At 41.2% G+C, this 21,094-nt stretch overlaps 11 non-coding genes across 11 annotated transcripts; all 11 read right to left on the reverse strand.

Annotated features, from left to right (window-relative positions):
- Positions 1-393: 393 nt before the first annotated feature.
- Positions 394-466, reverse strand: TRNAR-UCG (transfer RNA arginine (anticodon UCG)). Its single transcript has one exon. It is a non-coding gene; the product is annotated as a tRNA-Arg (tRNA).
- A 3,416-nt stretch (positions 467-3,882) lies between these two features.
- Positions 3,883-3,955, reverse strand: TRNAR-UCG (transfer RNA arginine (anticodon UCG)). The gene has a single exon. It is a non-coding gene; the product is annotated as a tRNA-Arg (tRNA).
- Positions 3,956-5,045: 1,090 nt separating this feature from the next.
- Positions 5,046-5,118, reverse strand: TRNAR-UCG (transfer RNA arginine (anticodon UCG)). The gene has a single exon. It is a non-coding gene; the product is annotated as a tRNA-Arg (tRNA).
- A 1,090-nt stretch (positions 5,119-6,208) lies between these two features.
- Positions 6,209-6,281, reverse strand: TRNAR-UCG (transfer RNA arginine (anticodon UCG)). Its single transcript has one exon. It is a non-coding gene; the product is annotated as a tRNA-Arg (tRNA).
- Positions 6,282-7,371: 1,090 nt separating this feature from the next.
- On the reverse strand, positions 7,372-7,444 carry TRNAR-UCG (transfer RNA arginine (anticodon UCG)). Its single transcript has one exon. It is a non-coding gene; the product is annotated as a tRNA-Arg (tRNA).
- Positions 7,445-8,534: 1,090 nt separating this feature from the next.
- On the reverse strand, positions 8,535-8,607 carry TRNAR-UCG (transfer RNA arginine (anticodon UCG)). The gene has a single exon. It is a non-coding gene; the product is annotated as a tRNA-Arg (tRNA).
- A 2,253-nt stretch (positions 8,608-10,860) lies between these two features.
- TRNAR-UCG (transfer RNA arginine (anticodon UCG)) lies at positions 10,861-10,933 on the reverse strand. The gene has a single exon. It is a non-coding gene; the product is annotated as a tRNA-Arg (tRNA).
- A 1,090-nt stretch (positions 10,934-12,023) lies between these two features.
- On the reverse strand, positions 12,024-12,096 carry TRNAR-UCG (transfer RNA arginine (anticodon UCG)). The gene has a single exon. It is a non-coding gene; the product is annotated as a tRNA-Arg (tRNA).
- Positions 12,097-16,679: 4,583 nt separating this feature from the next.
- TRNAR-UCG (transfer RNA arginine (anticodon UCG)) lies at positions 16,680-16,752 on the reverse strand. The gene has a single exon. It is a non-coding gene; the product is annotated as a tRNA-Arg (tRNA).
- Positions 16,753-19,012: 2,260 nt separating this feature from the next.
- Positions 19,013-19,085, reverse strand: TRNAR-UCG (transfer RNA arginine (anticodon UCG)). Its single transcript has one exon. It is a non-coding gene; the product is annotated as a tRNA-Arg (tRNA).
- A 1,090-nt stretch (positions 19,086-20,175) lies between these two features.
- Positions 20,176-20,248, reverse strand: TRNAR-UCG (transfer RNA arginine (anticodon UCG)). Its single transcript has one exon. It is a non-coding gene; the product is annotated as a tRNA-Arg (tRNA).
- Positions 20,249-21,094: the final 846 nt, after the last annotated feature.

The following is a 21,094-nucleotide window of genomic DNA, read 5'->3' on the forward strand; positions in this document are numbered from 1 at the left end:
ACATACTCAGTAGCTCTCCCATTTTAGGCATATTTAAGCACTTAAAGCACAATCAAACCCTCCTATCATTTACAGCCAATGAAGCTGCTTCTGTTCAAACTGCAAATGCCATAATGCTGCACATGTGATCAGTTATGACACCAGCCATTTGATGATTTGATAGTTTGGTTGAGAACACAAGCAAATGGGACAGTTATCAATCCCGGAATTCCAGGAATGTAACTGTGTTTTGAAACCCTTAAATCAATTGGTTTAGTTCCACTTTATGATTTACTGCTGTTTGGAGGCTCTAGGCTTCAGCAAATTGGAAGCCTCCAGCAAGAAGCAAGTTGTTATGGGTAAAGCAAGAACTTGTGAGTGAAGGTCACAGGAACTGGAAAGCAGCATCGAAAACGACCACGAAGGGACTCGAACCCTCAATCTTCTGATTCGAAGTCAGACGCCTTATCCATTAGGCCACGCAGTCCGCCACAAGAACATCATTTTGGTTTGTGGAATCTGGATTAGCAAAACACTTGAAGATCACCTGGGACATCTTCTACTTGCTTTGCTCAAGCAGATTTGGTAGAAAGGATCTGAAATGTATGACTTGGTGCAAGGTCATGCTTTAAGAAGTGCATTTGCAAAAGGGCCTAGATTCAGAGTGTTCATACAGCTTCTTGACAACGGTAATACATCAATAGAGTACCACGAGTAGATGATATTTCCAGAGGCAGCCAAATTAGTTCAATGTATCTTGTCAGGATGGCCGAGTGGTCTAAGGCGCCAGACTCAAGAGCTGTCTCTTCACATTGGGTGGGTGTTCTGGTCTCCAAATGGAGGCGTGGGTTCAAATCCCACTTCTGACAATCAGTTTACACATTTAGCTTGAACTAGAATCACCACTCCCGCTGTCTTTTCATGCTACCATGTCACCGACAAAAAAACATGAAAAAAAACCCAAAACTTTGCCCATCCTACATAAAGATAAAATTCTTGAGGAAAATCTGCTAGACCATGCTGTTAAATCTGTCATTTAAAGTGCAACTTTAGTGAGAAAAGTAAGTCCTGCTACATCTCTTACGGTTGTCCCATTTTGCATATATACTCATGTAAAACATTGGAAAAAAATAAGGTTCTATACACTTTGAAATCCAGTAATACGCTGTTTCAACCTGCTCTGCACATACTCAGTAGCTCTCCCATTTTAGGCATATTTAAGCACTTAAAGCACAATCAAACCCTCCTATCATTTACAGCCAATGAAGCTGCTTCTGTTCAAACTGCAAATGCCATAATGCTGCACATGTGATCAGTTATGACACCAGCCATTTGATGATTTGATAGTTTGGTTGAGAACACAAGCAAATGGGACAGTTATCAATCCCGGAATTCCAGGAATGTAACTGTGTTTTGAAACCCTTAAATCAATTGGTTTAGTTCCACTTTATGATTTACTGCTGTTTGGAGGCTCTAGGCTTCAGCAAATTGGAAGCCTCCAGCAAGAAGCAAGTTCTTATGGGTAAAGCAAGAACTTGTGAGTGAAGGTCACAGGAACTGGAAAGCAGCATCGAAAACGACCACGAAGGGACTCGAACCCTCAATCTTCTGATTCGAAGTCAGACGCCTTATCCATTAGGCCACGCAGACTGCCACAAGGACATCATTTTGGTTTGTGGAATCTGGATTAGCAAAACACTTGAAGATCACCTGGGACATCTTCTACTTGCTTTGCTCAAGCAGATTTGGTAGAAAGGATCTGAAATGTATGACTTGGTGCAAGGTCATGCTTTAAGAAGTGCATTTGCAAAAGGGCCTAGATTCAGAGTGTTCATACAGCTTCTTGACAACGGTAATACATCAATAGAGTACCACGAGTAGATGATATTTCCAGAGGCAGCCAAGTTTGTTCAACGTATCTTGTCAGGATGGCCGAGTGGTCTAAGGCGCCAGACTCAAGAGCTGTCTCTTCACATTGTGTGGGTGTTCTGGTCTCCAAATGGAGGCGTGGGTTCAAATCCCACTTCTGACAATCAGTTTACACATTTAGCTTGAACTAGAATCACCACTCCCGCTGTCTTTTCATGCTACCATGTCACCGACAAAAAAACATAAAAAAAATCCCAAAACTTTGCCCATCCTACATAAAGATAAAATTCTTGAGGAAAATCTGCTAGACCATGCTGTTAAATCTGTCATTTAAAGTGCAACTTTAGTCAGAAAAGTAAGTCCTGCTACATCTCTTACGGTTGTCCCATTTTGCATATATACTCATGTAAAACATTGGAAAAAAATAAGGTTCTATACACTTTGAAATCCAGTAATACGCTGTTTCAACCTGCTCTGCACATACTCAGTAGCTCTCCCATTTTAGGCATATTTAAGCACTTAAAGCACAATCAAACGCTCCTATCATTTACAGCCAATGAAGCTGCTTCTGTTCAAACTGCAAATGCCATAATGCTGCACATGTGATCAGTTATGACACCAGCCATTTGATGATTTGATAGTTTGGTTGAGAACACAAGCAAATGGGACAGTTATCAATCCCGGAATTCCAGGAATGTAACTGTGTTTTGAAACCCTTAAATCAATTGGTTTAGTTCCACTTTATGATTTACTGCTGTTTGGAGGCTCTAGGCTTCAGCAAATTGGAAGCCTCCAGCAAGAAGCAAGTTGTTATGGGTAAAGCAAGAACTTGTGAGTGAAGGTCACAGGAACTGGAAAGCAGCATGGAAAACGACCATGAAGGGACTCGAACCCTAAATCTTCTGATTCGAAGTCAGACGCCTTATCCATTAGGCCACGCAGTCTGCCACAAGGACATCATTTTGGTTTGTGGAATCTGGATTAGCAAAACACTTGAAGATCACCTGGGACATCTTCTACTTGCTTTGCTCAAGCAGATTTGGTAGAAAGGATCTGAAATGTATGACTTGGTGCAAGGTCATGCTTTAAGAAGTGCATTTGCAAAAGGGCCTAGATTCAGAGTGTTCATACAGCTTCTTGACAACGGTAATACATCAATAGAGTACCACGAGTAGATGATATTTCCAGAGGCAGCCAAATTTGTTCAATGTATCTTGTCAGGATGGCCGAGTGGTCTAAGGCGCCAGACTCAAGAGCTGTCTCTTCACATTGTGTGGGTGTTCTGGTCTCCAAATGGAGGCGTGGGTTCAAATCCCACTTCTGACAATCAGTTTACACATTTAGCTTGAACTAGAATCACCACTCCCGCTGTCTTTTCATGCTACCATGTCACCGACAAAAAAACATGAAAAAAATCCCAAAACTTTGCCCATCCTACATAAAGATAAAATTCTTGAGGAAAATCTGCTAGACCATGCTGTTAAATCTGTCATTTAAAGTGCAACTTTAGTCAGAAAAGTAAGTCCTGCTACATCTCTTACGGTTGTCCCATTTTGCATATATACTCATGTAAAACATTGGAAAAAAATAAGGTTCTATACACTTTGAAATCCAGTAATACGCTGTTTCAACCTGCTCTGCACATACTCAGCAGCTCTCCCATTTTAGGCATATTTAAGCACTTAAAGCACAATCAAACCCTCCTATCATTTACAGCCAATGAAGCTGCTTCTGTTCAAACTGCAAATGCCATAATGCTGCACATGTGATCAGTTATGACACCAGCCATTTGATGATTTGATAGTTTGGTTGAGAACACAAGCAAATGGGACAGTTATCAATCCCGGAATTCCAGGAATGTAACTGTGTTTTGAAACCCTTAAATCAATTGGTTTAGTTCCACTTTATGATTTACTGCTGTTTGGAGGCTCTAGGCTTCAGCAAATTGGAAGCCTCCAGCAAGAAGCAAGTTCTTATGGGTAAAGCAAGAACTTGTGAGTGAAGGTCACAGGAACTGGAAAGCAGCATCGAAAACGACCACGAAGGGACTCGAACCCTCAATCTTCTGATTCGAAGTCAGACGCCTTATCCATTAGGCCACGCAGTCTGCCACAAGGACATCATTTTGGTTTGTGGAATCTGGATTAGCAAAACACTTGAAGATCACCTGGGACATCTTCTACTTGCTTTGCTCAAGCAGATTTGGTAGAAAGGATCTGAAATGTATGACTTGGTGCAAGGTCATGCTTTAAGAAGTGCATTTGCAAAAGGGCCTAGATTCAGAGTGTTCATACAGCTTCTTGACAACGGTAATACATCAATAGAGTACCACGAGTAGATGATATTTCCAGAGGCAGCCAAATTTGTTCAATGTATCTTGTCAGGATGGCCGAGTGGTCTCAGGCGCCAGACTCAAGAGCTGTCTCTTCACATTGTGTGGGTGTTCTGGTCTCCAAATGGAGGCGTGGGTTCAAATCCCACTTCTGACAATCAGTTTACACATTTAGCTTGAACTAGAATCACCACTCCCGCTGTCTTTTCATGCTACCATGTCACCGACAAAAAAACATGAAAAAAATCCCAAAACTTTGCCCATCCTACATAAAGATAAAATTCTTGAGGAAAATCTGCTAGACCATGCTGTTAAATCTGTCATTTAAAGTGCAACTTTAGTGAGAAAAGTAAGTCCTGCTACATCTCTTACGGTTGTCCCATTTTGCATATATACTCATGTAAAACATTGGAAAAAAATAAGGTTCTATACACTTTGAAATCCAGTAATACGCTGTTTCAACCTGCTCTGCACATACTCAGTAGCTCTCCCATTTTAGGCATATTTAAGCACTTAAAGCACAATCAAACCCTCCTATCATTTACAGCCAATGAAGCTGCTTCTGTTCAAACTGCAAATGCCATAATGCTGCACATGTGATCAGTTATGACACCAGCCATTTGATGATTTGATAGTTTGGTTGAGAACACAAGCAAATGGGACAGTTATCAATCCCGGAATTCCAGGAATGTAACTGTGTTTTGAAACCCTTAAATCAATTGGTTTAGTTCCACTTTATGATTTACTGCTGTTTGGAGGCTCTAGGCTTCAGCAAATTGGAAGCCTCCAGCAAGAAGCAAGTTGTTATGGGTAAAGCAAGAACTTGTGAGTGAAGGTCACAGGAACTGGAAAGCAGCATCGAAAACGACCACGAAGGGACTCGAACCCTCAATCTTCTGATTCGAAGTCAGACGCCTTATCCATTAGGCCACGCAGTCCGCCACAAGAACATCATTTTGGTTTGTGGAATCTGGATTAGCAAAACACTTGAAGATCACCTGGGACATCTTCTACTTGCTTTGCTCAAGCAGATTTGGTAGAAAGGATCTGAAATGTATGACTTGGTGCAAGGTCATGCTTTAAGAAGTGCATTTGCAAAAGGGCCTAGATTCAGAGTGTTCATACAGCTTCTTGACAACGGTAATACATCAATAGAGTACCACGAGTAGATGATATTTCCAGAGGCAGCCAAATTAGTTCAATGTATCTTGTCAGGATGGCCGAGTGGTCTAAGGCGCCAGACTCAAGAGCTGTCTCTTCACATTGGGTGGGTGTTCTGGTCTCCAAATGGAGGCGTGGGTTCAAATCCCACTTCTGACAATCAGTTTACACATTTAGCTTGAACTAGAATCACCACTCCCGCTGTCTTTTCATGCTACCATGTCACCGACAAAAAAACATGAAAAAAAACCCAAAACTTTGCCCATCCTACATAAAGATAAAATTCTTGAGGAAAATCTGCTAGACCATGCTGTTAAATCTGTCATTTAAAGTGCAACTTTAGTGAGAAAAGTAAGTCCTGCTACATCTCTTACGGTTGTCCCATTTTGCATATATACTCATGTAAAACATTGGAAAAAAATAAGGTTCTATACACTTTGAAATCCAGTAATACGCTGTTTCAACCTGCTCTGCACATACTCAGTAGCTCTCCCATTTTAGGCATATTTAAGCACTTAAAGCACAATCAAACCCTCCTATCATTTACAGCCAATGAAGCTGCTTCTGTTCAAACTGCAAATGCCATAATGCTGCACATGTGATCAGTTATGACACCAGCCATTTGATGATTTGATAGTTTGGTTGAGAACACAAGCAAATGGGACAGTTATCAATCCCGGAATTCCAGGAATGTAACTGTGTTTTGAAACCCTTAAATCAATTGGTTTAGTTCCACTTTATGATTTACTGCTGTTTGGAGGCTCTAGGCTTCAGCAAATTGGAAGCCTCCAGCAAGAAGCAAGTTGTTATGGGTAAAGCAAGAACTTGTGAGTGAAGGTCACAGGAACTGGAAAGCAGCATCGAAAACGACCACGAAGGGACTCGAACCCTCAATCTTCTGATTCGAAGTCAGACGCCTTATCCATTAGGCCACGCAGTCTGCCACAAGGACATCATTTTGGTTTGTGGAATCTGGATTAGCAAAACACTTGAAGATCACCTGGGACATCTTCTACTTGCTTTGCTCAAGCAGATTTGGTAGAAAGGATCTGAAATGTATGACTTGGTGCAAGGTCATGCTTTAAGAAGTGCATTTGCAAAAGGGCCTAGATTCAGAGTGTTCATACAGCTTCTTGACAACGGTAATACATCAATAGAGTACCACGAGTAGATGATATTTCCAGAGGCAGCCAAATTTGTTCAACGTATCTTGTCAGGATGGCCGAGTGGTCTAAGGCGCCAGACTCAAGAGCTGTCTCTTCACATTGTGTGGGTGTTCTGGTCTCCAAATGGAGGTGTGGGTTCAAATCCCACTTCTGACAATCAGTTTACACATTTAGCTTGAACTAGAATCACCACTCCCGCTGTCTTTTCATGCTACCATGTCACCGACAAAAAAACATGAAGAAAATCCCAAAACTTTGCCCATCCTACATAAAGATAAAATTCTTGAGGAAAATCTGCTAGACCATGCTGTTAAATCTGTCATTTAAAGTGCAACTTTAGTCAGAAAAGTAAGTCCTGCTACATCTCTTACGGTTGTCCCATTTTGCATATATACTCATGTAAAACATTGGAAAAAAATAAGGTTCTATACACTTTGAAATCCAGTAATACGCTGTTTCAACCTGCTCTGCACATACTCAGTAGCTCTCCCATTTTAGGCATATTTAAGCACTTAAAGCACAATCAAACCCTCCTATCATTTACAGCCAATGAAGCTGCTTCTGTTCAAACTGCAAATGCCATAATGCTGCACATGTGATCAGTTATGACACCAGCCATTTGATGATTTGATAGTTTGGTTGAGAACACAAGCAAATGGGACAGTTATCAATCCCGGAATTCCAGGAATGTAACTGTGTTTTGAAACCCTTAAATCAATTGGTTTAGTTCCACTTTATGATTTACTGCTGTTTGGAGGCTCTAGGCTTCAGCAAATTGGAAGCCTCCAGCAAGAAGCAAGTTGTTATGGGTAAAGCAAGAACTTGTGAGTGAAGGTCACAGGAACTGGAAAGCAGCATCGAAAACGACCACGAAGGGACTCGAACCCTCAATCTTCTGATTCGAAGTCAGACGCCTTATCCATTAGGCCACGCAGTCTGCCACAAGGACATCATTTTGGTTTGTGGAATCTGGATTAGCAAAACACTTGAAGATCACCTGGGACATCTTCTACTTGCTTTGCTCAAGCAGATTTGGTAGAAAGGATCTGAAATGTATGACTTGGTGCAAGGTCATGCTTTAAGAAGTGCATTTGCAAAAGGGCCTAGATTCAGAGTGTTCATACAGCTTCTTGACAACGGTAATACATCAATAGAGTACCACGAGTAGATGATATTTCCAGAGGCAGCCAAATTTGTTCAATGTATCTTGTCAGGATGGCCGAGTGGTCTAAGGCGCCAGACTCAAGAGCTGTCTCTTCACATTGTGTGGGTGTTCTGGTCTCCAAATGGAGGCGTGGGCTCAAATCCCACTTCTGACAATCAGTTTACACATTTAGCTTGAACTAGAATCACCACTCCCGCTGTCTTTTCATGCTACCATGTCACCGACAAAAAAACATGAAAAAAATCCCAAAACTTTGCCCATCCTACATAAAGATAAAATTCTTGAGGAAAATCTGCTAGACCATGCTGTTAAATCTGTCATTTAAAGTGCAACTTTAGTCAGAAAAGTAAGTCCTGCTACATCTCTTACGGTTGTCCCATTTTGCATATATACTCATGTAAAACATTGGAAAAAAATAAGGTTCTATACACTTTGAAATCCAGTAATACGCTGTTTCAACCTGCTCTGCACATACTCAGTAGCTCTCCCATTTTAGGCATATTTAAGCACTTAAAGCACAATCAAACCCTCCTATCATTTACAGCCAATGAAGCTGCTTCTGTTCAAACTGCAAATGCCATAATGCTGCACATGTGATCAGTTGTGACACCAGCCATTTGATGATTTGATAGTTTGGTTGAGAACACAAGCAAATGGGACAGTTATCAATCCCGGAATTCCAGGAATGTAACTGTGTTTTGAAACCCTTAAATCAATTGGTTTAGTTCCACTTTATGATTTACTGCTGTTTGGAGGCTCTAGGCTTCAGCAAATTGGAAGCCTCCAGCAAGAAGCAAGTTCTTATGGGTAAAGCAAGAACTTGTGAGTGAAGGTCACAGGAACTGGAAAGCAGCATCGAAAACGACCACGAAGGGACTCGAACCCTCAATCTTCTGATTCGAAGTCAGACGCCTTATCCATTAGGCCACGCAGTCTGCCACAAGGACGTCATTTTGGTTTGTGGAATCTGGATTAGCAAAACACTTGAAGATCACCTGGGACATCTTCTACTTGCTTTGCTCAAGCAGATTTGGTAGAAAGGATCTGAAATGTATGACTTGGTGCAAGGTCATGCTTTAAGAAGTGCATTTGCAAAAGGGCCTAGATTCAGAGTGTTCATACAGCTTCTTGACAACGGTAATACATCAATAGAGTACCACGAGTAGATGATATTTCCAGAGGCAGCCAAATTAGTTCAATGTATCTTGTCAGGATGGCCGAGTGGTCTAAGGCGCCAGACTCAAGAGCTGTCTCTTCACATTGGGTGGGTGTTCTGGTCTCCAAATGGAGGCGTGGGTTCAAATCCCACTTCTGACAATCAGTTTACACATTTAGCTTGAACTAGAATCACCACTCCCGCTGTCTTTTCATGCTACCATGTCACCGACAAAAAAACATGAAAAAAAACCCAAAACTTTGCCCATCCTACATAAAGATAAAATTCTTGAGGAAAATCTGCTAGACCATGCTGTTAAATCTGTCATTTAAAGTGCAACTTTAGTGAGAAAAGTAAGTCCTGCTACATCTCTTACGGTTGTCCCATTTTGCATATATACTCATGTAAAACATTGGAAAAAAATAAGGTTCTATACACTTTGAAATCCAGTAATACGCTGTTTCAACCTGCTCTGCACATACTCAGTAGCTCTCCCATTTTAGGCATATTTAAGCACTTAAAGCACAATCAAACCCTCCTATCATTTACAGCCAATGAAGCTGCTTCTGTTCAAACTGCAAATGCCATAATGCTGCACATGTGATCAGTTATGACACCAGCCATTTGATGATTTGATAGTTTGGTTGAGAACACAAGCAAATGGGACAGTTATCAATCCCGGAATTCCAGGAATGTAACTGTGTTTTGAAACCCTTAAATCAATTGGTTTAGTTCCACTTTATGATTTACTGCTGTTTGGAGGCTCTAGGCTTCAGCAAATTGGAAGCCTCCAGCAAGAAGCAAGTTCTTATGGGTAAAGCAAGAACTTGTGAGTGAAGGTCACAGGAACTGGAAAGCAGCATCGAAAACGACCATGAAGGGACTCGAACCCTCAATCTTCTGATTCGAAGTCAGACGCCTTATCCATTAGGCCACGCAGTCTGCCACAAGGACATCATTTTGGTTTGTGGAATCTGGATTAGCAAAACACTTGAAGATCACCTGGGACATCTTCTACTTGCTTTGCTCAAGCAGATTTGGTAGAAAGGATCTGAAATGTATGACTTGGTGCAAGGTCATGCTTTAAGAAGTGCATTTGCAAAAGGGCCTAGATTCAGAGTGTTCATACAGCTTCTTGACAACGGTAATACATCAATAGAGTACCACGAGTAGATGATATTTCCAGAGGCAGCCAAATTTGTTCAACGTATCTTGTCAGGATGGCCGAGTGGTCTAAGGCGCCAGACTCAAGAGCTGTCTCTTCACATTGTGTGGGTGTTCTGGTCTCCAAATGGAGGTGTGGGTTCAAATCCCACTTCTGACAATCAGGTTACACATTTAGCTTGAACTAGAATCACCACTCCCGCTGTCTTTTCATGCTACCATGTCACCGACAAAAAAACATGAAGAAAATCCCAAAACTTTGCCCATCCTACATAAAGATAAAATTCTTGAGGAAAATCTGCTAGACCATGCTGTTAAATCTGTCATTTAAAGTGCAACTTTAGTCAGAAAAGTAAGTCCTGCTACATCTCTTACGGTTGTCCCATTTTGCATATATACTCATGTAAAACATTGGAAAAAAATAAGGTTCTATACACTTTGAAATCCAGTAATACGCTGTTTCAACCTGCTCTGCACATACTCAGTAGCTCTCCCATTTTAGGCATATTTAAGCACTTAAAGCACAATCAAACCCTCCTATCATTTACAGCCAATGAAGCTGCTTCTGTTCAAACTGCAAATGCCATAATGCTGCACATGTGATCAGTTATGACACCAGCCATTTGATGATTTGATAGTTTGGTTGAGAACACAAGCAAATGGGACAGTTATCAATCCCGGAATTCCAGGAATGTAACTGTGTTTTGAAACCCTTAAATCAATTGGTTTAGTTCCACTTTATGATTTACTGCTGTTTGGAGGCTCTAGGCTTCAGCAAATTGGAAGCCTCCAGCAAGAAGCAAGTTGTTATGGGTAAAGCAAGAACTTGTGAGTGAAGGTCACAGGAACTGGAAAGCAGCATCGAAAACGACCACGAAGGGACTCGAACCCTCAATCTTCTGATTCGAAGTCAGACGCCTTATCCATTAGGCCACGCAGTCTGCCACAAGGACATCATTTTGGTTTGTGGAATCTGGATTAGCAAAACACTTGAAGATCACCTGGGACATCTTCTACTTGCTTTGCTCAAGCAGATTTGGTAGAAAGGATCTGAAATGTATGACTTGGTGCAAGGTCATGCTTTAAGAAGTGCATTTGCAAAAGGGCCTAGATTCAGAGTGTTCATACAGCTTCTTGACAACGGTAATACATCAATAGAGTACCACGAGTAGATGATATTTCCAGAGGCAGCCAAATTTGTTCAATGTATCTTGTCAGGATGGCCGAGTGGTCTAAGGCGCCAGACTCAAGAGCTGTCTCTTCACATTGTGTGGGTGTTCTGGTCTCCAAATGGAGGCGTGGGCTCAAATCCCACTTCTGACAATCAGTTTACACATTTAGCTTGAACTAGAATCACCACTCCCGCTGTCTTTTCATGCTACCATGTCACCGACAAAAAAACATGAAAAAAATCCCAAAACTTTGCCCATCCTACATAAAGATAAAATTCTTGAGGAAAATCTGCTAGACCATGCTGTTAAATCTGTCATTTAAAGTGCAACTTTAGTCAGAAAAGTAAGTCCTGCTACATCTCTTACGGTTGTCCCATTTTGCATATATACTCATGTAAAACATTGGAAAAAAATAAGGTTCTATACACTTTGAAATCCAGTAATACGCTGTTTCAACCTGCTCTGCACATACTCAGTAGCTCTCCCATTTTAGGCATATTTAAGCACTTAAAGCACAATCAAACCCTCCTATCATTTACAGCCAATGAAGCTGCTTCTGTTCAAACTGCAAATGCCATAATGCTGCACATGTGATCAGTTGTGACACCAGCCATTTGATGATTTGATAGTTTGGTTGAGAACACAAGCAAATGGGACAGTTATCAATCCCGGAATTCCAGGAATGTAACTGTGTTTTGAAACCCTTAAATCAATTGGTTTAGTTCCACTTTATGATTTACTGCTGTTTGGAGGCTCTAGGCTTCAGCAAATTGGAAGCCTCCAGCAAGAAGCAAGTTGTTATGGGTAAAGCAAGAACTTGTGAGTGAAGGTCACAGGAACTGGAAAGCAGCATCGAAAACGACCACGAAGGGACTCGAACCCTCAATCTTCTGATTCGAAGTCAGACGCCTTATCCATTAGGCCACGCAGTCTGCCACAAGGACGTCATTTTGGTTTGTGGAATCTGGATTAGCAAAACACTTGAAGATCACCTGGGACATCTTCTACTTGCTTTGCTCAAGCAGATTTGGTAGAAAGGATCTGAAATGTATGACTTGGTGCAAGGTCATGCTTTAAGAAGTGCATTTGCAAAAGGGCCTAGATTCAGAGTGTTCATACAGCTTCTTGACAACGGTAATACATCAATAGAGTACCACGAGTAGATAATATTTCCAGAGGCAGCCAAATTTGTTCAATGTATCTTGTCAGGATGGCCGAGTGGTCTAAGGCGCCAGACTCAAGAGCTGTCTCTTCACATTGTGTGGGTGTTCTGGTCTCCAAATGGAGGCGTGGGTTCAAATCCCACTTCTGACAATCAGTTTACACATTTAGCTTGAACTAGAATCACCACTCCCGCTGTCTTTTCATGCTACCATGTCACCGACAAAAAAACATGAAAAAAATCCCAAAACTTTGCCCATCCTACATAAAGATAAAATTCTTGAGGAAAATCTGCTAGACCATGCTGTTAAATCTGTCATTTAAAGTGCAACTTTAGTCAGAAAAGTAAGTCCTGCTACATCTCTTACGGTTGTCCCATTTTGCATATATACTCATGTAAAACATTGGAAAAAAATAAGGTTCTATACACTTTGAAATCCAGTAATACGCTGTTTCAACCTGCTCTGCACATACTCAGTAGCTCTCCCATTTTAGGCATATTTAAGCACTTAAAGCACAATCAAACCCTCCTATCATTTACAGCCAATGAAGCTGCTTCTGTTCAAACTGCAAATGCCATAATGCTGCACATGTGATCAGTTATGACACCAGCCATTTGATGATTTGATAGTTTGGTTGAGAACACAAGCAAATGGGACAGTTATCAATCCCGGAATTCCAGGAATATAACTGTGTTTTGAAACCCTTAAATCAATTGGTTTAGTTCCACTTTATGATTTACTGCTGTTTGGAGGCTCTAGGCTTCAGCAAATTGGAAGCCTCCAGCAAGAAGCAAGTTGTTATGGGTAAAGCAAGAACTTGTGAGTGAAGGTCACAGGAACTGGAAAGCAGCATCGAAAACGACCACGAAGGGACTCGAACCCTCAATCTTCTGATTTGAAGTCAGACGCCTTATCCATTAGGCCACGCAGTCTGCCACAAGGACATCATTTTGGTTTGTGGAATCTGGATTAGCAAAACACTTGAAGATCACCTGGGACATCTTCTACTTGCTTTGCTCAAGCAGATTTGGTAGAAAGGATCTGAAATGTATGACTTGGTGCAAGGTCATGCTTTAAGAAGTGCATTTGCAAAAGGGCCTAGATTCAGAGTGTTCATACAGCTTCTTGACAACGGTAATACATCAATAGAGTACCACGAGTAGATGATATTTCCAGAGGCAGCCAAATTTGTTCAATGTATCTTGTCAGGATGGCCGAGTGGTCTAAGGCGCCAGACTCAAGAGCTGTCTCTTCACATTGTGTGGGTGTTCTGGTCTCCAAATGGAGGCGTGGGTTCAAATCCCACTTCTGACAATCAGTTTACACATTTAGCTTGAACTAGAATCACCACTCCCGCTGTCTTTTCATGCTACCATGTCACCGACAAAAAAACATGAAAAAAATCCCAAAACTTTGCCCATCCTACATAAAGATAAAATTCTTGAGGAAAATCTGATAGACCATGCTGTTAAATCTGTCATTTAAAGTGCAACTTTAGTCAGAAAAGTAAGTCCTGCTACATCTCTTACGGTTGTCCCATTTTGCATATATACTCATGTAAAACATTGGAAAAAAATAAGGTTCTATACACTTTGAAATCCAGTAATACGCTGTTTCAACCTGCTCTGCACATACTCAGTAGCTCTCCCATTTTAGGCATATTTAAGCACTTAAAGCACAATCAAACCCTCCTATCATTTACAGTCAATGAAGCTGCTTCTGTTCAAACTGCAAATGCCATAATGCTGCACATGTGATCAGTTATGACACCAGCCATTTGATGATTTGATAGTTTGGTTGAGAACACAAGCAGATGGGACCGTTATCAATTCCGGAATTCCAGGAATGTAACTGTGTTTTGAAACCCTTAAATCAATTGGTTTAGTTCCACTTTATGATTTACTGCTGTTTGGAGGCTCTAGGCTTCAGCAAATTGGAAGCCTCCAGCAAGAAGCAAGTTGTTATGGGTACAGCAAGAACTTGTGAGTGAAGGTCACAGGAACTGGAAAGCAGCATCGTAAACGACCACGAAGGGACTCGAACCCTCAATCTTCTGATACGAAGTCAGACGCCTTATCCATTAGGCCACGCAGTCTGCCACAAGGACATCATTTTGGTTTGTGGAATCTGGATTAGCAAAACACTTGAAGATCACCTGGGACATCTTCTACTTGCTTTGCTCAAGCAGATTTGGTAGAAAGGATCTGAAATGTATGACTTGGTGCAAGGTCATGCTTTAAGAAGTGCATTTGCAAAAGGGCCTAGATTCAGAGTGTTCATACAGCTTCTTGACAACGGTAATAGATCAATAGAGTACCACGAGTAGATGATATTTCCAGAGGCAGCCAAATTAGTTCAACGTATCTTGTCAGGATGGCCGAGTGGTCTAAGGCGCCAGACTCAAGAGCTGTCTCTTCACATTGTGTGGGTGTTCTGGTCTCCAAATGGAGGCGTGGGTTCAAATCCCACTTCTGACAATCAGTTTACACATTTAGCTTGAACTAGAATCACCACTCCCGCTGTCTTTTCATGCTACCATGTCACCGACAAAAAAACATGAAAAAAATCCCAAAACTTTGCCCATCCTACATAAAGATAAAATTCTTGAGGAAAATCTGCTAGACCATGCTGTTAAATCTGTCATTTAAAGTGCAACTTTAGTCAGAAAAGTAAGTCCTGCTACATCTCTTACGGTTGTCCCATTTTGCATATATACTCATGTAAAACATTGGAAAAAAATAAGGTTCTATACACTTTGAAATCCAGTAATACGCTGTTTCAACCTGCTCTGCACATACTCAGTAGCTCTCCCATTTTAGGCATATTTAAGCACTTAAAGCACAATCAAACCCTCCTATCATTTACAGCCAATGAAGCTGCTTCTGTTCAAACTGCAAATGCCATAATGCTGCACATGTGATCAGTTATGACACCAGCCATTTGATGATTTGATAGTTTGGTTGATTGAGAAAACAAGCAAATGGGACAGTTATCAATCCCGGAATTCCAGGAATGTAACTGTGTTTTGAAACCCTTAAATCAATTGGTTTAGTTCCACTTTATGATTTACTGCTGTTTGGAGGCTCTAGACTTCAGCAAATTGGAAGCCTCCAGCAAGAAGGAAGTTGTTATGGGTAAAGCAAGAACTTGCGAGTGAAGGTCACAGGAACTGGAAAGCAGCATCAAAAAGGACCACGAAGGGACTCGAACCCTCAATTTTCTGATTCGAAGTCAGACGCCTTATCCATTAGGCCACGCAGTCTGCCACAAGGACATCATTTTGGTTTGTGGAATCTGGATTAGCAAAACACTTGAAGATCACCTGGGACATCTTCTACTTGCTTTGCTCAAGCAGATTTGGTAGAAAGGATCTGAAATGTATGACTTGGTGCAAGGTCATGCTTTAAGAAGTGCATTTGCAAAAGGGCCTAGATTCAGAGTGTTCATACAGCTTCTTGACAACGGTAATACATCAATAGAGTACCACGAGTAGATGATATTTCCAGAGGCAGCCAAATTTGTTCAATGTATCTTGTCAGGATGGCCGAGTGGTCTAAGGCGCCAGACTCAAGAGCTGTCTCTTCACATTGTGTGGGTGTTCTGGTCTCCAAATGGAGGCGTGGGTTCAAATCCCACTTCTGACAATCAGTTTACACATTTAGCTTGAACTAGAATCACCACTCCCGCTGTCTTTTCATGCTACCATGTCACCGACAAAAAAACATGAAAAAAATCCCAAAACTTTGCCCATCCTACATAAAGATAAAATTCTTGAGGAAAATCTGCTAGACCATGCTGTTAAATCTGTCATTTAAAGTGCAACTTTAGTCAGAAAAGTAAGTCCTGCTACATCTCTTACGGTTGTCCCATTTTGCATATATACTCATGTAAAACATTGGAAAAAAATAAGGTTCTATACACTTTGAAATCCAGTAATACGCTGTTTCAACCTGCTCTGTACATACTCAGTAGCTCTCCCATTTTAGGCATATTTAAGCACTTAAAGCACAATCAAACCCTCCTATCATTTACAGCCAATGAAGCTGCTTCTGTTCAAACTGCAAATGCCATAATGCTGCACATGTGATCAGTTATGACACCAGCCATTTGATGATTTGATAGTTTGGTTGAGAACACAAGCAAATGGGACAGTTATCAATCCCGGAATTCCAGGAATGTAACTGTGTTTTGAAACCCTTAAATCAATTGGTTTAGTTCCACTTTATGATTTACTGCTGTTTGGAGGCTCTAGGCTTCAGCAAATTGGAAGCCTCCAGCAAGAAGCAAGTTGTTATGGGTAAAGCAAGAACTTGTGAGTGAAGGTCACAGGAACTGGAAAGCAGCATCGAAAACGACCACGAAGGGACTCGAACCCTCAATCTTCTGATTCGAAGTCAGACGCCTTATCCATTAGGCCACGCAGTCTGCCACAAGGTCATCATTTTGGTTTGTGGAATCTGGATTAGCAAAACACTTGAAGATCACCTGGGACATCTTCTACTTGCTTTGCTCAAGCAGATTTGGTAGAAAGGATCTGAAATGTATGACTTGGTGCAAGGTCATGCTTTAAGAAGTGCATTTGCAAAAGGGCCTAGATTCAGAGTGTTCATACAGCTTCTTGACAACGGTAATACATCAATAGAGTACCACGAGTAGATGATATTTCCAGAGGCAGCCAAATTTGTTCAATGTATCTTGTCAGGATGCCCGAGTGGTCTAAGGCGCCAGACTCAAGAGCTGTCTCTTCACATTGTGTGGGTGTTCTGGTCTCCAAATGGAGGCGTGGGTTCAAATCCCACTTCTGACAATCAGTTTACACATTTAGCTTGAACTAGAATCACCACTCCCGCTGTCTTTTCATGCTACCATGTCACCGACAAAAAAACATGAAAAAAATCCCAAAACTTTGCCCATCCTACATAAAGATAAAATTCTTGAGGAAAATCTGCTAGACCATGCTGTTAAATCTGTCATTTAAAGTGCAACTTTAGTCAGAAAAGTAAGTCCTGCTACATCTCTTACGGTTGTCCCATTTTGCATATATACTCATGTAAAACATTGGAAAAAAATAAGGTTCTATACACTTTGAAATCCAGTAATACGCTGTTTCAACCTGCTCTGCACATACTCAGTAGCTCTCCCATTTTAGGCATATTTAAGCACTTAAAGCACAATCAAACCCTCCTATCATTTACAGTCAATGAAGCTGCTTCTGTTCAAACTGCAAATGCCATAATGCTGCACATGTGATCAGTTATGACACCAGCCATTTGATGATTTGATAGTTTGGTTGAGAACACAAGCAGATGGGACCGTTATCAATTCCGGAATTCCAGGAATGTAACTGTGTTTTGAAACCCTTAAATCAATTGGTTTAGTTCCACTTTATGATTTACTGCTGTTTGGAGGCTCTAGGCTTCAGCAAATTGGAAGCCTCCAGCAAGAAGCAAGTTGTTATGGGTACAGCAAGAACTTGTGAGTGAAGGTCACAGGAACTGGAAAGCAGCATCGTAAACGACCACGAAGGGACTCGAACCCTCAATCTTCTGATACGAAGTCAGACGCCTTATCCATTAGGCCACGCAGTCTGCCACAAGGACATCATTTTGGATTTTGGATTGTGGAATCTGGATTAGCAAAACACTTGAAGATCACCTGGGACATCTTCTACTTGCTTTGCTCAAGCAGATTTGGTAGAAAGGATCTGAAATGTATGACTTGGTGCAAGGTCATGCTTTAAGAAGTGCATTTGCAAAAGGGCCTAGATTCAGAGTGTTCATACAGCTTCTTGACAACGGTAATACATCAATAGAGTACCACGAGTAGATGATATTTCCAGAGGCAGCCAAATTAGTTCAACGTATCTTGTCAGGATGGCCGAGTGGTCTAAGGTGCCAGACTCAAGAGCTGTCTCTTCACATTGTGTGGGTGTTCTGGTCTCCAAATGGAGGCGTGGGTTCAAATCCCACTTCTGACAATCAGTTTACACATTTAGCTTGAACTAGAATCACCACTCCCGCTGTCTTTTCATGCTACCATGTCACCGACAAAAAAACATGAAAAAAATCCCAAAACTTTGCCCATCCTACATAAAGATAAAATTCTTGAGGAAAATCTGCTAGACCATGCTGTTAAATCTGTCATTTAAAGTGCAACTTTAGTCAGAAAAGTAAGTCCTGCTACATCTCTTACGGTTGTCCCATTTTGCATATATACTCATGTAAAACATTGGAAAAAAATAAGGTTCTATACACTTTGAAATCCAGTAATACGCTGTTTCAACCTGCTCTGCACATACTCAGTAGCTCTCCCATTTTAGGCATATTTAAGCACTTAAAGCACAATCAAACCCTCCTATCATTTACAGCCAATGAAGCTGCTTCTGTTCAAACTGCAAATGCCATAATGCTGCACATGTGATCAGTTATGACACCAGCCATTTGATGATTTGATAGTTTGGTTGAGAACACAAGCAAATGGGACAGTTATCAATCCCGGAATTCCAGGAATGTAACTGTGTTTTGAAACCCTTAAATCAATTGGTTTAGTTCCACTTTATGATTTACTGCTGTTTGGAGGCTCTAGGCTTCAGCAAATTGGAAGCCTCCAGCAAGAAGCAAGTTGTTATGGGTAAAGCAAGAACTTGTGAGTGAAGGTCACAGGAACTGGAAAGCAGCATCGAAAACGACCACGAAGGGACTCGAACCCTCAATCTTCTGATTCGAAGTCAGACGCCTTATCCATTAGGCCACGCAGTCTGCCACAAGGACATCATTTTGGTTTGTGGAATCTGGATTAGCAAAACACTTGAAGATCACCTGGGACATCTTCTACTTGCTTTGCTCAAGCAGATTTGGTAGAAAGGATCTGAAATGTATGACTTGGTGCAAGGTCATGCTTTAAGAAGTGCATTTGCAAAAGGGCCTAGATTCAGAGTGTTCATACAGCTTCTTGACAACGGTAATACATCAATAGAGTACCACGAGTAGATGATATTTCCAGAGGCAGCCAAATTTGTTCAACGTATCTTGCCAAGTTGGCTGAGTGGTCTAAGGCGCCAGACTCAAGAGCTGTCTCTTCACATTGTGTGGGTGTTCTGGTCTCCAAATGGAGGCGTGGGTTCAAATCCCACTTCTGACAATCAGTTTACACATTTAGCTTGAACTAGAATCACCACTCCCGCTGTCTTTTCATGCTACCATGTCACCGACAAAAAAACATGAAAAAAATCCCAAAACTTTGCCCATCCTACATAAAGATAAAATTCTTGAGGAAAATCTGCTAGACCATGCTGTTAAATCTGTCATTTAAAGTGCAACTTTAGTCAGAAAAGTAAGTCCTGCTACATCTCTTACGGTTGTCCCATTTTGCATATATACTCATGTAAAACATTGGAAAAAAATAAGGTTCTATACACTTTGAAATCCAGTAATACGCTGTTTCAACCTGCTCTGCACATACTCAGTAGCTCTCCCATTTTAGGCATATTTAAGCACTTAAAGCACAATCAAACCCTCCTATCATTTACAGCCAATGAAGCTGCTTCTGTTCAAACTGCAAATGCCATAATGCTGCACATGTGATCAGTTATGACACCAGCCATTTGATGATTTGATAGTTTGGTTGAGAACACAAGCAAATGGGACAGTTATCAATCCGGGAATTCCAGGAATGTAACTGTGTTTTGAAACCCTTAAATCAATTGGTTTAGTTCCACTTTATGATTTACTGCTGTTTGGAGGCTCTAGGCTTCAGCAAATTGGAAGCCTCCAGCAAGAAGCAAGTTCTTATGGGTAAAGCAAGAACTTGTGAGTGAAGGTCACAGGAACTGGAAAGCAGCATCGAAAACGACCACGAAGGGACTCGAACCCTCAATCTTCTGATTCGAAGTCAGACGCCTTATCCATTAGGCCACGCAGTCTGCCACAAGGACATCATTTTGGTTTGTGGAATCTGGATTAGCAAAACACTTGAAGATCACCTGGGACATCTTCTACTTGCTTTGCTCAAGCAGATTTGGTAGAAAGGATCTGAAATGTATGACTTGGTGCAAGGTCATGCTTTAAGAAGTGCATTTGCAAAAGGGCCTAGATTCAGAGTGTTCATACAGCTTCTTGACAACGGTAATACATCAATAGAGTACCACGAGTAGATGATATTTCCAGAGGCAGCCAAATTTGTTCAACGTGTCTTGTCAAGATGGCCGAGTGGTCTAAGGCGCCAGACTCAAGAGCTGTCTCTTCACATTGTGTGGGTGTTCTGGTCTCCAAATGGAGGCGTGGGTTCAAATCCCACTTCTGACAATCAGTTTACACATATAGCTTGAACTAGAATCACCACTCCCGCTGTCTTTTCATGCTACCATGTCACCGACAAAAAAACATGAAAAAAATCCCAAAACTTTGCCCATCCTACATAAAGATAAAATTCTTGAGGAAAATCTGCTAGACCATGCTGTTAAATCTGTCATTTAAAGTGCAACTTTAGTCAGAAAAGTAAGTCCTGCTACATCTCTTACGGTTGTCCCATTTTGCATATATACTCATGTAAAACATTGGAAAAAAATAAGGTTCTATACACTTTGAAATCCAGTAATACGCTGTTTCAACCTGCTCTGCACATACTCAGTAGCTCTCCCATTTTAGGCATATTTAAGCACTTAAAGTACAATCAAACCCTCCTATCATTTACAGCCAATGAAGCTGCTTCTGTTCAAACTGCAAATGCCATAATGCTGCACATGTGATCAGTTATGACACCAGCCATT

Source organism: Lithobates pipiens, unplaced genomic scaffold (assembly GCF_037356315.1).
Source record: "Lithobates pipiens isolate NorthernLeopardFrog02 unplaced genomic scaffold, aLitPip1_a1.2 Scaffold_1, whole genome shotgun sequence".
Taxonomy (NCBI): domain Eukaryota; kingdom Metazoa; phylum Chordata; class Amphibia; order Anura; family Ranidae; genus Lithobates; species Lithobates pipiens.